The sequence below is a fragment of the Schistocerca nitens genome, chromosome 1 (genome assembly GCF_023898315.1).
Source record: "Schistocerca nitens isolate TAMUIC-IGC-003100 chromosome 1, iqSchNite1.1, whole genome shotgun sequence".
NCBI lineage: Eukaryota > Metazoa > Arthropoda > Insecta > Orthoptera > Acrididae > Schistocerca > Schistocerca nitens.
The window spans coordinates 73,050,555-73,064,226 of NC_064614.1; the positions used below are offsets into that span (position 1 = coordinate 73,050,555).

The 13,672-nt window shown below is 44.5% G+C and overlaps 1 protein-coding gene across 1 annotated transcript in view; it reads left to right on the plus strand.

Annotated features, from left to right (window-relative positions):
* LOC126241313 (toll-like receptor 2 type-1) overlaps nucleotides 1–13,672 on the plus strand; it is a 149,541-nt gene that overhangs the window by 16,102 nt on the left and 119,767 nt on the right. The window lies entirely within an intron of this gene.

Sequence of the window (13,672 nt, forward strand, 5' to 3'; positions counted from 1 at the left end):
CTGGGCGGTACACAGTCCTCGTGAGTTCGCTTTCTATTCTTACCGAAAACGCGTTTAGTATCAGCCTGGCTGTGACGTCACCCGAGGCAGCGCGTAAACCAGCGCTTGACTGAGAAGGACCGATTGATAGCTGGGTGCAAAGTAAGCCCTCATTGCTTCTCAGGCCGTATTTATACGTATACGGGCGCAGCGGACGTAGCAACCTGTAAATATTTTTGTAATACACTAAATATTATTTTATTACTGTAAATATTATTCTATAATGCTGTCATGAATCAAATTACAATCTTCGAAATTTATGTATGAATGGAGTTAAGTTGGCTTTAATCATAGAAAAAGTTTTGGCTCCCCTGCATTTAAACTTTACCGTTTAGAACTTTAAGACCGCAACTGACAGTAGAACATGACCTGTGAACTACATCTTTAAGAGACCTTGTATTGATTGGTATTTGCATCAAAGTCTTGCAACTTGTTACAGCTCTATTAGTTAAGGGGTTTTGTCACGTGCTGTAATGAAAACTTTCTATCAGTAATATAAATGATACTTAATCTACTAAAAATAAGAACGTTTATGTTCCAAATTCTGTTCTCCGTAAATCACTTGAAAACTATTAGAGGTAGCGTAATGGGGTTCCATGGCTAATGTTTTTATATCCAACTGAAGCTTCACACGAATTTTCAACTTTTTAAGTCTAATATGTAGCGCCTTCAATTTTTCGTAAAAACGTTCATTCTGACCGAAATGTTGTTTCGATCAATTTGAAACTTGTAACAGTTGATTCTGACATACATTTGCACATTCTGACAGTTTTTTGGATTCCTAGCTTTATTATTTTGCGCGACTTGTTTTTTTATCTTGGAAAGATGTATTTAGGGAAACACATTTATCTGATCACTACGAGCCTTAACAGTTTAGACATTAATATACTGAAGCATATGTTGACAAAATCTGGAAAAGCAATTTTAATTTTTAATTTCATCCTTAGATTGTGGCGCAATACTTTGTATGCTACTCACAGGCAAGTTATGATGACGTGGCGCTAGTAGCAGTGAATATTCCAAGTCCCGGCATATTCGCGCGCTTCTGTCTTTCAAATGATACAACGCTTGTTTTGCCATAACCAGTTGCACATTATTAAGAAGTTAATTTAATAAAAGTTATTGCAGCTGACAAATGAATATTTCTATCCTTAAAGCGTGTTTCACAGTTGCTGATCGACAGCAATTTTAAAGCAAAAGTCTTTATTGGCCTACTGTGGAAGAAACATAACATGCCGAATTGACCTTCCGTTCTTTGTTTTGCACACCAAGGGGCTTCTTTCCGTATAAATTACCGATTTTCAAGACGTGGTGAACGTAGCGGTGCGAATCATCAACTTCGTTCGCCTTCACGGGCTCATTCACAGTCAGCTCAAAGAAGTTTTGATTTCATCAGAAGAGGAGTATCCAGATATCCCCTAACATGCCGAGCTAGGCTGGTTGAGCAAAGGGAAAGTGATTTACCCCAATTGTTCGACTACACCTCTCCGTCGCTCCGTTTTTTTTGACGGGAAAGGACGCCCGAAGGCACTTTTGCAGAAACTGAATGCGTAGCTAGTTTAGTATTTTTAGTCTATATTATGGCTGTCCTAAATTATTTATGTCTGAGACTCCAAAAATAAAGTAACATCGTCAACGTTATGGTTGACAAAATAAAAGCTTTCCATCGTAAACTTTACCTCCTCAAAAACAACATTTCGAAGGGAAATGTGCAACACTTTCTTGAGCTAGGTAAGTGACACAAAAATTTAGCTTTAGTAAGGAATCTGGATTTTTAAAAGCGCTTCATTCGAGACGGTACTAGGCTCTGTTTCACAGCATCTTTGCGGGAGTGAGCGCACTTTGAAAAATAGGCTACGACGTGGAAGAAGAAGAAATGGTTCAAATGGCTCTGAGCACTATGGCACTTAACATCTGAGGTCATCAGTCCCCTAGAACTTAGAACTACTTAAAACTAACTAACCTAAGGACATCACACACACCCTTGCCCGAGGCAGGATTCGAACCTGCGGCCGTAGCGGTCGCGCGGTTCCAGACTGAAGCGCCTAGAACCGCTCGGCCACCTCGGCCGGCTACGACGTAGAGCTACAGTTGCTTGAAGATGAGTTAGCGAGCGATTCCAGGTAATGTGCTGGTATATCACTGACAGTAAAATTAAGTCTGGTTTGTTAAATGTTTAAGTGAAACATTACATTAAAAACGATAATCCAGAACACCGGTTTATTAAAACGTATCGCGTTTTAGTGTTTCATTTACCAACATTTGTTGTAGTTTTTTTACAGAAAATTACTAAGTTGCAGCCAATATCTGATGTGTTTTTAAAGGTCTTTTAGATAGCAATTGAAAATACGCCTCCCTGTTGTTATTGTTTTGGTCTTCAGTCCTGAGACTGGTTTGATGCAGCTCTCCATGCTACTCTATCCTGTGGAAGCTTCTTCATCACGCCTCCATGTTAACGTTTTGAACTAATCGGTTTGCAAACCGATGATCACCTAAGTTTTTACAATACCAAAGATTTCCTCTTGTTCTACTGTTGCTTGTTGAAGTAAGAATTTCCTAAGCTGCGCAGAGAACGAACTAAGATTATTTCTGTGTTTGGGTCCACATGTGTACGTGAAAGGTTTTCTGTTTGACTTGCACGAAAACTATATTGCGTGCAAGTATTTCTGATTGTAATGTAATAAATACCCTTAGAATTGCTGTCAGCTGAACCCTTGGCCGGCCTGTGTGGCCGTGCGGTTCTAGGCGCTTCAGTCTGGAACCGCGTGACCGCTACGGTCGCAGGTTCGAATCCTGCCTCGGGCATGTATGTGTGTGATGTCCTTAGGTTAGTTAGGTTTAAGTAGTTCTAAGTTCTAGGGGACTGATGACCACAGATGTTAAGTCCCATAGTGGTCAGAGCCATTTGAACCATTTTTTGAAGCTGAACCCTCGTTCTAGATCTCAGTAGTATAATTGCATCGATACTCTTGTTCCACCAAACAAAGCTCTCCACCCACTTCACAAACACTTTTTAATGACAAAGAAAACAGATATGAAATGCCGCGCGTCTGAGGCGGCTTTCCGCGGTTCGCGCGGCTCCCCCCGCCGTCGGAGGTTGTAGTCCTCCATCCGGCGTGGGTGTCAGACGGATGTGTGTTGTTCTTAGCGTAAGTTAGTTTGAGTTAGATTAAGTAGAGTGTAAGCCTAGGGACCGACGACCTCACCAGAAATTACTACAAATTTTTTCCATTGGTGAACCTTTGGAGAAAGGCAGGTGTAAGGAAAGAACTGCTAAGCGCTAATGCGTAAAGTCGGGGAATGGGGGATTGCACCATCGTCAACATGGCGAATCTGTGTTCTGCACTGTCTGCACTGGGCGATGCGATGGTGCAAACACCCTAAGAGGCTCTGGCGTAAGCAAAGACCTGTAGAGTGACTGGCAGTATATCTACGCTTACATTGGGAAGGAAACGTGTGTATCATAAGCCAAGCGCTGATTTGCAGACTATTGTCAGTCATTTTCTAGCCAGGTAGTCCACGTATAACTTCCTTCCTTACCTCTCCATTTCGTTATCACCATCCTATTAGATTCTATGGCCAATGAAGTTTCACAAGACACCGATTATCGGGAATAAATAGAAGCTTCTTTCCTCCTGCAAAATCAGTCTTACCCTGAGGAAGGTCGTCGGAATACGATCGAAACTTCGGTCTTGTCGTTTATAGCTGAAGTGCTTTTTATAACAATGCGGTACAATCCAAAGAAGAATTTTAATCACTAAAGCAGGTTTTAACTGTAACACTTTGTCCAGATCATCGTGCCACGAAATATTACACAACCTACATTCATGTACAAGAAAAAGAATTCTAAACAGCCACTGCTGAGATCGTTCGTAGTTACTGCAGAAACTATCTGTTAGTGACATATGAAATTTCAGATGATTCTACCACAAAACTACACCCACTGCTGTTAATTCCATGGTTCAAATGGTTCTGAGCACTATGGGACTTAACATCTGTGGTCATCAGTCCCCTAGAATTTAGAACTACTTAAGCCTAACTAACCTAAGGACATCACACACATCCATGCCCGAGGCAGGATTCGAACCTGCGACCGTAGCAGCCGCGCGGTTCCGGCCGGCGTTAATTCCATGTTTGAGGTTAGTTTCAACTTGACATAGTCTACCGTCATGCTGATCCTACCTACTTTCCACCTCTTCTACTTGGTTACTTAGCTGAAGAACGTTTTTAGCAGACTCATCCACTCGTTCTGACACAGTTTTTACTTCATTCATACATTTGTCAGATTCAGAACTGATTTTGCTGGCTAACACTTTCTGATCAGTTTCACATGCAGCTTCTACAGCCGCTATTTTAACGTGTACTTTTTCTACACCCTCTTTAATTTCATCTACTCTTTGTTTGTTTCCAACAGCAACTCTTTTCAAAGCCTCTGTTAATTCACCTTTTACAATGCTAACAGATCTTTTGCAATTATTCTTAACTCGAGAAATTTTGTCATCTACTTTATTTTCCAATGACTTCAATTCATTTTCCCACATTTCTTTTAAAACAGCAGTCTGGTTTTCAAGTTTTTCATTAAAAACACTGTCAAGTTTTTCGATTTTACTATTAATTTTTTGAGTTTGTCCCTGTATAGAGCCCATTAAAGCGGTAAACATTTCCTGCATACTTCCTAGTTCCGTTTTTGGCATCACTGTTTCTTGTTTCCCTTTTCCACTGGCACTATACCACATTTGGTATCCACATTTGATACATTTGATTCAGTAACATTCCCCACGCTATCATCACACACCTGATCATTACTGAGTTCATGCTTAATGTGACTTTTTGAATTAATATAATCCCTACTAGTTACTTTAACAGACATACTTGAAGCAGCCGGCCGCGGTGGTCTCGCGGTTCTAGGCGCGCAGTCCGGAACCGTGCGACTGCTACGATCGCAGGTTCGAATCCTGCCTCGGGCATGGATATGTGTTATGTCCTTAGGTTAGGTTTAAGTAGTTCTAAGTTCTAGGGGACTAATGACCACAGCAGTTGAGTCCCATAGTGCTCAGAACCATTTGAACCATACTTGAAGCAGACTCAATTCCACTGTCCGTAAATAACATAGAAATATCATCAAAAACATCCCCTTTTATTTTAACATCTACTCCTTCTCTCTGTTCAGGTGTGCTAGTGTGTGAGGCACTCACACTGAATGAAAGTTCTTCCTCCTTCACCGTATTCACAAAGTCTTTATCACTTGCCATGTTTCTCAGTCTTTCAGCACACACACACGACAAATGTAACAAAGTTGACTTATCTTTTGTCGAATGCTGCAGCCTCGGCGTGTTGAAACTGAAAGTCCGATCCTCTGCGGCAGCCGTAACAGTTTCCGGGCCCCCGCTCGTCGCGTAGGCTGGCCGCGCTGCCCCGTTGTACTGCTCGCCGCCACCGCCAAGATGCCATCTGCTGCTTCGCTGCGCTCCCGTTGCTGCTACCGCCGTTGCGTATCATTTTCTTTCTTGCAGCTCCAGCAACTCGAAACGAGTTCCGTTCAAACTTGTGCTAGTACCGGTTCACAAAATTCTTTCACTATCGTTCACTGTTCAGTCCATCAAAATCTTTCTCTCGACCGCGGATACAAAATACTACGGCTTTAGCGAAACCTACTGTAGTTCGACGCGAACCACGCTGCAATTAAAGTCACTAATCTAAGTTTCGGGAAAAATTTTCACACGAAATGAAAAGTTGGAAATTTTGTCCTCAATTAATATATTCTGAAACTTAGGTGAACAAGTATCACTGCCAAGCCCATGCTAGTCTTAACACAGTCACTCGCAATCCCTGTCACTCACGTTAGCAAGTTTATGGTGTTGCGTTTCCCGAAAACGTAATAGCTACAGAAATACGGATTGTTTTTGATTGAGAATGCTCGCCAAATATTAAGTTTGTCGGTACCAAATGCAGTCACAGTTTTTATCCACCGACCTGCTCAGTACGCCACGCGGAATTTATGTCTTTTCTCGTCACAATATTCACTTAAAAATTCCGAAATTTCTACATCCCCATCGGAATAAGTATGCCGTCACTTTACCACACTTTTGATGTATTACACACTGCTATATCGGGCAACTTACCGTTTCCATTGGAACTACTAATACACACGTCCGAACTGTTTCATGGCTAGGCTCCCACCCTTCTCTAGAATACTCGAAGTCTTCTCTACCAGCAGAGAAGGCGCGCGAAGAATATTGCTTTACCATTGGTCAGTTAACTCAACAGCCAATAGCAAAACAACATTCTCCCGCGTCAGTCCGAACTTTTCATCTATAACGAATCGCAAAATGGTAAACCTAACGACTGCACTTTTTACCGACGTAATTATCTAATATGCTGAAGTTTTGCTTATGCATAAAGTTATTTACAATTGTTATTTATACCTGAATTAACTTTCCCTTTACCATAAACTTACTTTACAAATCTATTCTGCAATAATCCCCTTTGTCCATATACATACTTCTTCGAAATGTATCCACACTAAATCCTACTACATAACTCGTTAAACAATTATCTTCATATTAACCTTAAACCACACTTACGCATCATTCATACTGCTAAAACACATTTATAACATTTTACATACACAAAAAGAAATAATAACACTTTATGAAAATACTAGAACAGTTTATGAAAAACATTCTATTACTTTAGAGAACTCTAGTGGGCACAATCGAAACTAAATCAGTCCCCTATCCAATATTGTCCTCTATCGGCTGATACATAAACTACGTGCGCGTCCAGTCTCGCGTCACCATCTGTCACTATCCAGCTCTGAGACACATTTCACACTTAACCGCCTCCAAGGCAGGATCGGTATACGGCGCTACGCCTCACTTCCCTTCTTGGTAGAAGCGATTAACTTCGATTCACATTTGCACTTTTTCAATCTGCACTAATTCTTGCCCTGCATTATTTACACTTCACTTTTGTAAACTGTTTCTTATTCCGCACAGTAACAGCGTGTATGTCTTTTCGTCTGTTGCCGGCCGTTGTGGCCGAGCGGTTCTAGGCGCTTCAATCTGGAACCGCGCGACCGCTACGGTCCTGCCTCGGCCATAGATGTGTGTCATGTCGTTAGGTTTAAGTAGTTGTAAGTTCTAGAGGACTGATGACCTCAGATGTTAAGTCCCATAGAGCTCAGAGACATTTGAATTTTCGTCTGTTTTACTTCACGTTGTGTGTTGCCAACCTGTAAAACTACTTTATTATCTGTGCGTGTGTGTGTCAGTGAAAATTTGTGAAACTGTCTTGTTTGTTAGGTAGAGACGTGCGAGGAGTGGGGATGGGTTGACTTATTTTATTGTTTTCTTGGGGGGTGGAGGGGAGTAGCGGGGATGGACCTGGACTGTGATTATAGGACAGAATCTGAGAGGAGATGGTAATGGTAAATGGAGCCTGTTGTTATAGGTTTATATTTAATATTATATGAAATGGTCAGTCAGTTTAAAGAGTGTGTGGTTTGCTAAGTTGGTCTAATAATAATTTGTGTGTTGGATGTAGTATTCTTGTAAGGTTAACAGCTGTTTTTTTGTTGTTTATCCTTATGATTTCCATCCCTGTGTCCTTGGCCGTAATTTTGTTGGTGCTGGTGTGAGTTTCCTTTATATCATCATCTGTATCATTCCAAGTCCCGAATTTAAGTTTGTCGTTAATCTCACTACTACCGCTCCCGTATACATTCGTCTTATTTTGTCCGTTTCATCCCGTAGTCTGATTTCTATACAACGCTCTGTCTGTCTGACGGGTACATCGTTCAATCTTACAACCACCGCTGCCATATAAATTACTCTTATTTCGTGTGTTTTATACCGCAGTTTGATCTATATACAGCGCTCAACCTGTTTAGTGAGTACATCCTTCAGCTTTACTTGGTGATTTTCATTCCGTAGTCCCATCACTATACAGCACTCATTCTGTTTGACGAGTACTGCATAAATTATTCTTACTGCAATTGTAACTTCCAGTTGTTAGAGGTCTATACAGCGTTCTGATAATCGAGTGGGTACTGTATGTGAATTTTAAAATTTTCCCGCCGAATTGACTGTTCAAACAAATTTCGGGCTTGCAGCCGGTCGTCGTTCAATACTTCGCACGATATTTCAACTGGGCACCTGCCAGTCATCTTCAGGTGAGCCGTCGCAGACTGGCGAAAACGTTTTTTTCCCCCTTTATTGTTATTTTGAAACCTGTATTACAGGCAGGCCTGCAGCAGCATACTACGCCGCTCTTTGGCCGCAGAGAAACACAAATATACCAATGAAGACATTTATAGAAAAAACATGGTGGAAATAGAAACGGAGACAAATACTGTTTAAAATACAAGGTGCCGTTCACGGGCGTAGAGTCCAAGATAAAATTGTTCAGACACGTGGACACAGACAGGGACGAAAATTGTCACACGTGAACGTAGGTGTACAAAACGAATAACACTTAAGCACTTAAGCACACAACGACGGCACACACAGAACACGAGGCGTTGATCTCCGGCGCGCGAATGTTCACTAACCGTGTAGGAGTCCGGGGACCTGCCAAGGCAGGAGGAGGGGGGGTGGGAGAGGGAGAGGGGAGAGCAGATGCCATGGGTAGGGGGAAGGGAGGAAGGTGGAGGGGAAGCCCAGGGGAAGAGGGGTGGAGGGAGGGGATGGTGGAAAAGGAAAGAGAAGGGAGGGAGGGTGCCTAAAGGAAAGGACACAGGAAGTGGGGGGGAGGACCAAAGTTGATAGGAGGGGTAGATGGAGGGGAGGAGGACATCATCAGGGAGGGGGAGCTGGCGGAAGCTACCTTGGGAGAGGGTGAGGAGGGTGGAGAGATGGAGACCGGGTGGGACGTGGGAATACAGGTGCGGCAGCTGGCGGGGGTGGGAGAGGATGGGTGAGACAAGCGGATGAGGAGGATCGAGTTTGCGGGAGGTGTACAGGATCCGCATCCTTTCAAGGAAGAGGAGGAGGTGGGGGAAGGGGATGAGATCATACAGGATCCGCATGGGGGAGGGGAGACGGATGCAATAGGTGAGGCGGAGAGCATGGCGTTCAAGGATTTGTAGGGATTTATAAAAGGTAGGGGGGGCGGAGATCCAGGCTGGATGGGCGTAACACAGGATAGGGCGGATGAGGGATTTATAGGTGAGGCCGGCCGGTGTGGCCGTGCGGTTCTAGGTGCTTCAGTCTGGAACCGCGTGACCGCTACGGTTGCAGGTTCGAATCCTGCCTCGGGCATGGATGTGTGTGATGTCCTTAGGTTAGTTAGGTTTAATTAGCTCTAAGTTCTAGGGGACTGATGACCACAGATGTTAAGTCCCATAGTGTTAGAGCCATTTGAACCATTTTTTTTTTATTTATAGTTGTGGAGGATGGTGGAGGGGTCTAGACCCCACGTACGGCCGGAAAGGAGATTAAGGAGACGGAGTTGGGAGCGTACCTTGGCTTGGACTGTCCGGAGATTGGGAGTCCTGGAGAGGCGACGGTCGAGGGCTGACGCCAAGGTACTTAAGGGTGGGAGTGAGGGCGATAGGACGGCCATAGATGGTGAGATAGAAATCAAGGAGGCGGAAGGAAGGGGTGGTTTTGCCTACAATGATCACCTGGGTTTTGGAGGGATTGACCTTGAGCAACCACTGGTTGCACCAAGCGATGAACCGGTCAAGATGGGATTGGAGAAGGTGTTGGGAGCGCTGCAGGGTGGGGGCAATGGCAAGGAAGGCGGTGTCATCGGCAAACTGGAGAAGGTGGACGGGGGGTGACGGCGGCGGCATGTCCGCCGTGTACAAAAGGTACAGAAGGGGGAAGAGGACGGAGCCTTGGGTCACACCGGCGGAGGGGAAAAAGGTGTAGGAATCCGTGTTATGGCTGGGCGAAAACGTCCTCCGTTCCGGAATATATAACGTACTGTAAGTATTCTGCGCATGTGTCGAAAACTTGATAGTTGAACCACACTGCCCGCCGGCAGCGCCCTCGCTGGTGAAATAGCGGAACTCAGTCGCCCTCTGCGTTGCTGTTTGCCACGGCCGTCGACGCACTCTGTCGTCTTCGATTTGAGCACTGTTCGACGCAGAGGAAGACTCTCTTTATGAATCTTTGGAAGGGCATACAGTCTTGGAGGTACACAACCATGTGGTCTTACCCTCTTGATGGTCTCTTGCGGTAAGGAGGAGAAATTTAATAGTGCTGAAGTTTTTCGTTGCACACGTCCTGTAGGATCGTAATCAATCCTCCTATAGGTAGAGTCACTTAGCAGACCATACATCTTATCTTTATACACACTACGAGGTAACAACGAAAAACTTCAGCACTATTAAATTCCTCCTCCTTACCGCAAGAGACCATCAAGAGGTTAAGACCACAGGGTTGTGTACCTCCAAGACTGTATGGCCTTCCAAAGATTCATAAAGAGGGTCTTCCTCTGCGTCCAATAGTCAGCAACATTGGAGCTCCTACATATGATTTAGCTAAACATCTCGCTTCCTTACTGAGACCTTTCGTAGGCAAGTGCTCACATCACATACGAAACTCAGCTGATTTTATCAATAGACTGGGGGCTCTTCGTCTTAGCAGTGTAGACCTTCTAGTAAGTTTTGATGTGATCTCACTTTTTACAAAAGTTCCTCTTGCAGATTCTTTGACACTGATTGATAACATGTTTCCTGTTGATACCACTGCTTTGTTCAGGCACGCTCTTTCCTCAACTTATTTTATGTTTAATCAAAAATATTTTGAACAGACTGACGGTCTCGCCATGGGTAGTCCCCTGTCTCCTTTGGTGGCCAACCTTTTTATGGAGGATTTTGAAGAGAGAGCGCTTGAATCAGCTGCCCTGAAGCCAACAGTTTTTTGGCGGTATGTGGATGACACTTTCATAGTCTGGCCTCATGGAGAAGATAAATTAATGGAGTTTCTACATCACCTCAACTCCATTCATAGCAACATCCTGTCCACCATGGAAATAGAGAAAGATGGTTGTTTGCCGTTCTTGGATGTCCTGGTTCGAAGGAAGAATGATGGTTCTCTAGGACATTCAGTTTACCGGAAACCCACTCATACTGATTTGCACCTGCAGGCATCGAGTTGCCATCACCCATCGCAATCCATGAGTTTGCTTAAAACACTTGTTCATAGAGCTCATACTGTCTCAGATCTAGATAGCTTACCTCAAGAACTCGACCATCTAAAGACAGTATTCAGCGAAAATGGGTATTCCATCCGGCAGATTAACAGGGCACTAACAGTTAAAACTAAGAAGCAGGAAGTGAATAAAGAGGAGAACATGCCGGAACAATCTTTAGCTTTTCTTCCTTTCGTTGGCAACACTTCGTTTAAAATAGCAAGAATCCTCCGAAAATTTCAGGTAAAAGTGGTTTTCCGCCCACCATCGAAGATTGCGGACCTTGTGGGATCCGTTAAGGACAATCTGTTACTACGAAAGGCCGGAATTTACAAGATACCGTGCCAATGTGGTATGGCTTACATAGGTCAAACCACACGCACCGTGAAAGAACGCTGCACTGAACATCAACGTTACACCCGCCTTTTGCAGCCAAGCAAGTCCGCTATTTCTGAACATCGTATTTCTACTGGACATTCAGTGGAGTATGAGAAAACAATGATTTTGTCCACAGCAACGTCTTTCTGGGACTCCATTATTAAAGAATCCGTAGAAATACGACTGGCGGAAAATCTGTTAAACCGTGACAGCGGCTACCAGCTGGACAGTGCATGGAATCCCATCATCTCCACGATTTGCTCAAATCGAAGACGACAGAGTGCGTCGACGGCCGTGGCAAACAGCAACGCAGAGGGCGACTGAGTTCCGCTATTCCACCAGCGAGGGCGCTGCCGGCGGACAGTGTGGTTCAACTATCAAGTTTTCGACGCATGCGCAGAATACTTACAGTACGCTATATATTGCGGAACGGAGGACGTCTTCGCCAGTCTGCGACGGCTCACCTGAAGATGGCTGGCAGGTGCCCAGTTGAAATATCGTGCGAAGTATTGAACGACGACCGGCTGCAAGCCCGAAACTTGTTTGAACGGGTACTGTATGTTGATTCATTCTACTTATCTAAACTCAACTTCCCACAATTTACCTGCGAGAAAATCCATTATCGGTTACTTTCGTTTGTCTAATCTCGTCGTGAAAATTAACTTACATCAAAATTTTTTAACCCCGATCTGTAACACATTACGTTGAATATACAGGTAATAATGACTTACATGTAATATGAACTGATGCATTTATCAGGATCGAGATTGCCTCCAAATTGCATTTTGATCTTTAGAGAAGGATTACAGTGTGATACTTGAGCGTGACCTTTACAGAGGGCCGAACAGAGACTTCATCAAAAAAAAGTTAGCATCACCCCAGTTTCCTGAACTCCTGAAGGTAGACTTTGATTATGGATATTGTATCACAGACACAGTCCCTTTGACTGTTCAGAGATGTCGCTAAACCCACGGAAAGATGTAAACAACCGTGCATGAGAAGCGCCTATTAGACGGAGGGAGTCCAACTGATCAGTTCCACTAGGAAGGAAGTATACGGCCAGTGTTGTCTGTAGTTCAACCATGCCTAGACGTACAACACCGCGGTTCGACCCCGTCCACATTGTTACTTTGTGCCAGGAAGGGCTCTCAACAAGGGAAGTGTGCAGGCGTCTCGGAGTGAACCACAGCGATGTTGTTCGAACATGGAGGAGATACAGAGAGACAGGAACTGTCGATGACATGCCTCGCTCATGCCGCCAAAGGGCTACTACTGCAGTGGATGACCGCTACCTTCGGATTATGGCTCAGAGGAACCCTGACAGCAACGCCACCATGTTGAATAATGCTTTTCGTGCAGTCACAGGACGTCGTGTTATGACTCAAACTATGCTCAATAGGCTGCATGAAGCGCAGTTTCATTCCCGGCGTCCATGGCGAGGACCACATTTGCAACGACGACACCATGCAGTGCCGTACAGATGGGCATGCCAAATGGACCGCTCAGGATTGGCATCACGTTCTATTCACCGCTGAGTGTCGCATATGTCTTCAAACATACAATCGCCAGAGACCTGCTGAAGGCAACCCGGTCACGCTGAACGCCTTGACAGACTGTCCAGAGAGTGCAGCAAGGTGGATGTTCCCTGCTGTTTTGGGGCGGCATTGTGTGGGGCCGACGTACGCCGCTGGTACTCATGGAAGGCGCCGTAACGGCTGTAGGGTACGCAATTGCCAGCCTCCAACAGATAGTGCAACTATATCGGCGGCATATTGGCGAGGCATTCGTCTTCATGGACGGCAATTCGCACCCTCATTGTGTACATCTTGTGAATGACTTCCTTCAGGATAACCGCTTGACTAGAGTGGCCATCATCATCTCCAGACATAAACACTATCGAACATGCCTGGGATTGACTGAAAAGGGCTGTTTATGGACGACGTGACCCACCGACCACTCTGAGGGATCTACGCCGAATCGCCGTTGAGGAGTGGGACAATCTGGACCAACAGTGCCTTGGTGATCTTGTAGATAGTCTGCCACGACGAATACAGGCATGCATCAATCAAGAGGACGTGTTACTGGGTATTAGATGTACCGATATGTACAGCAA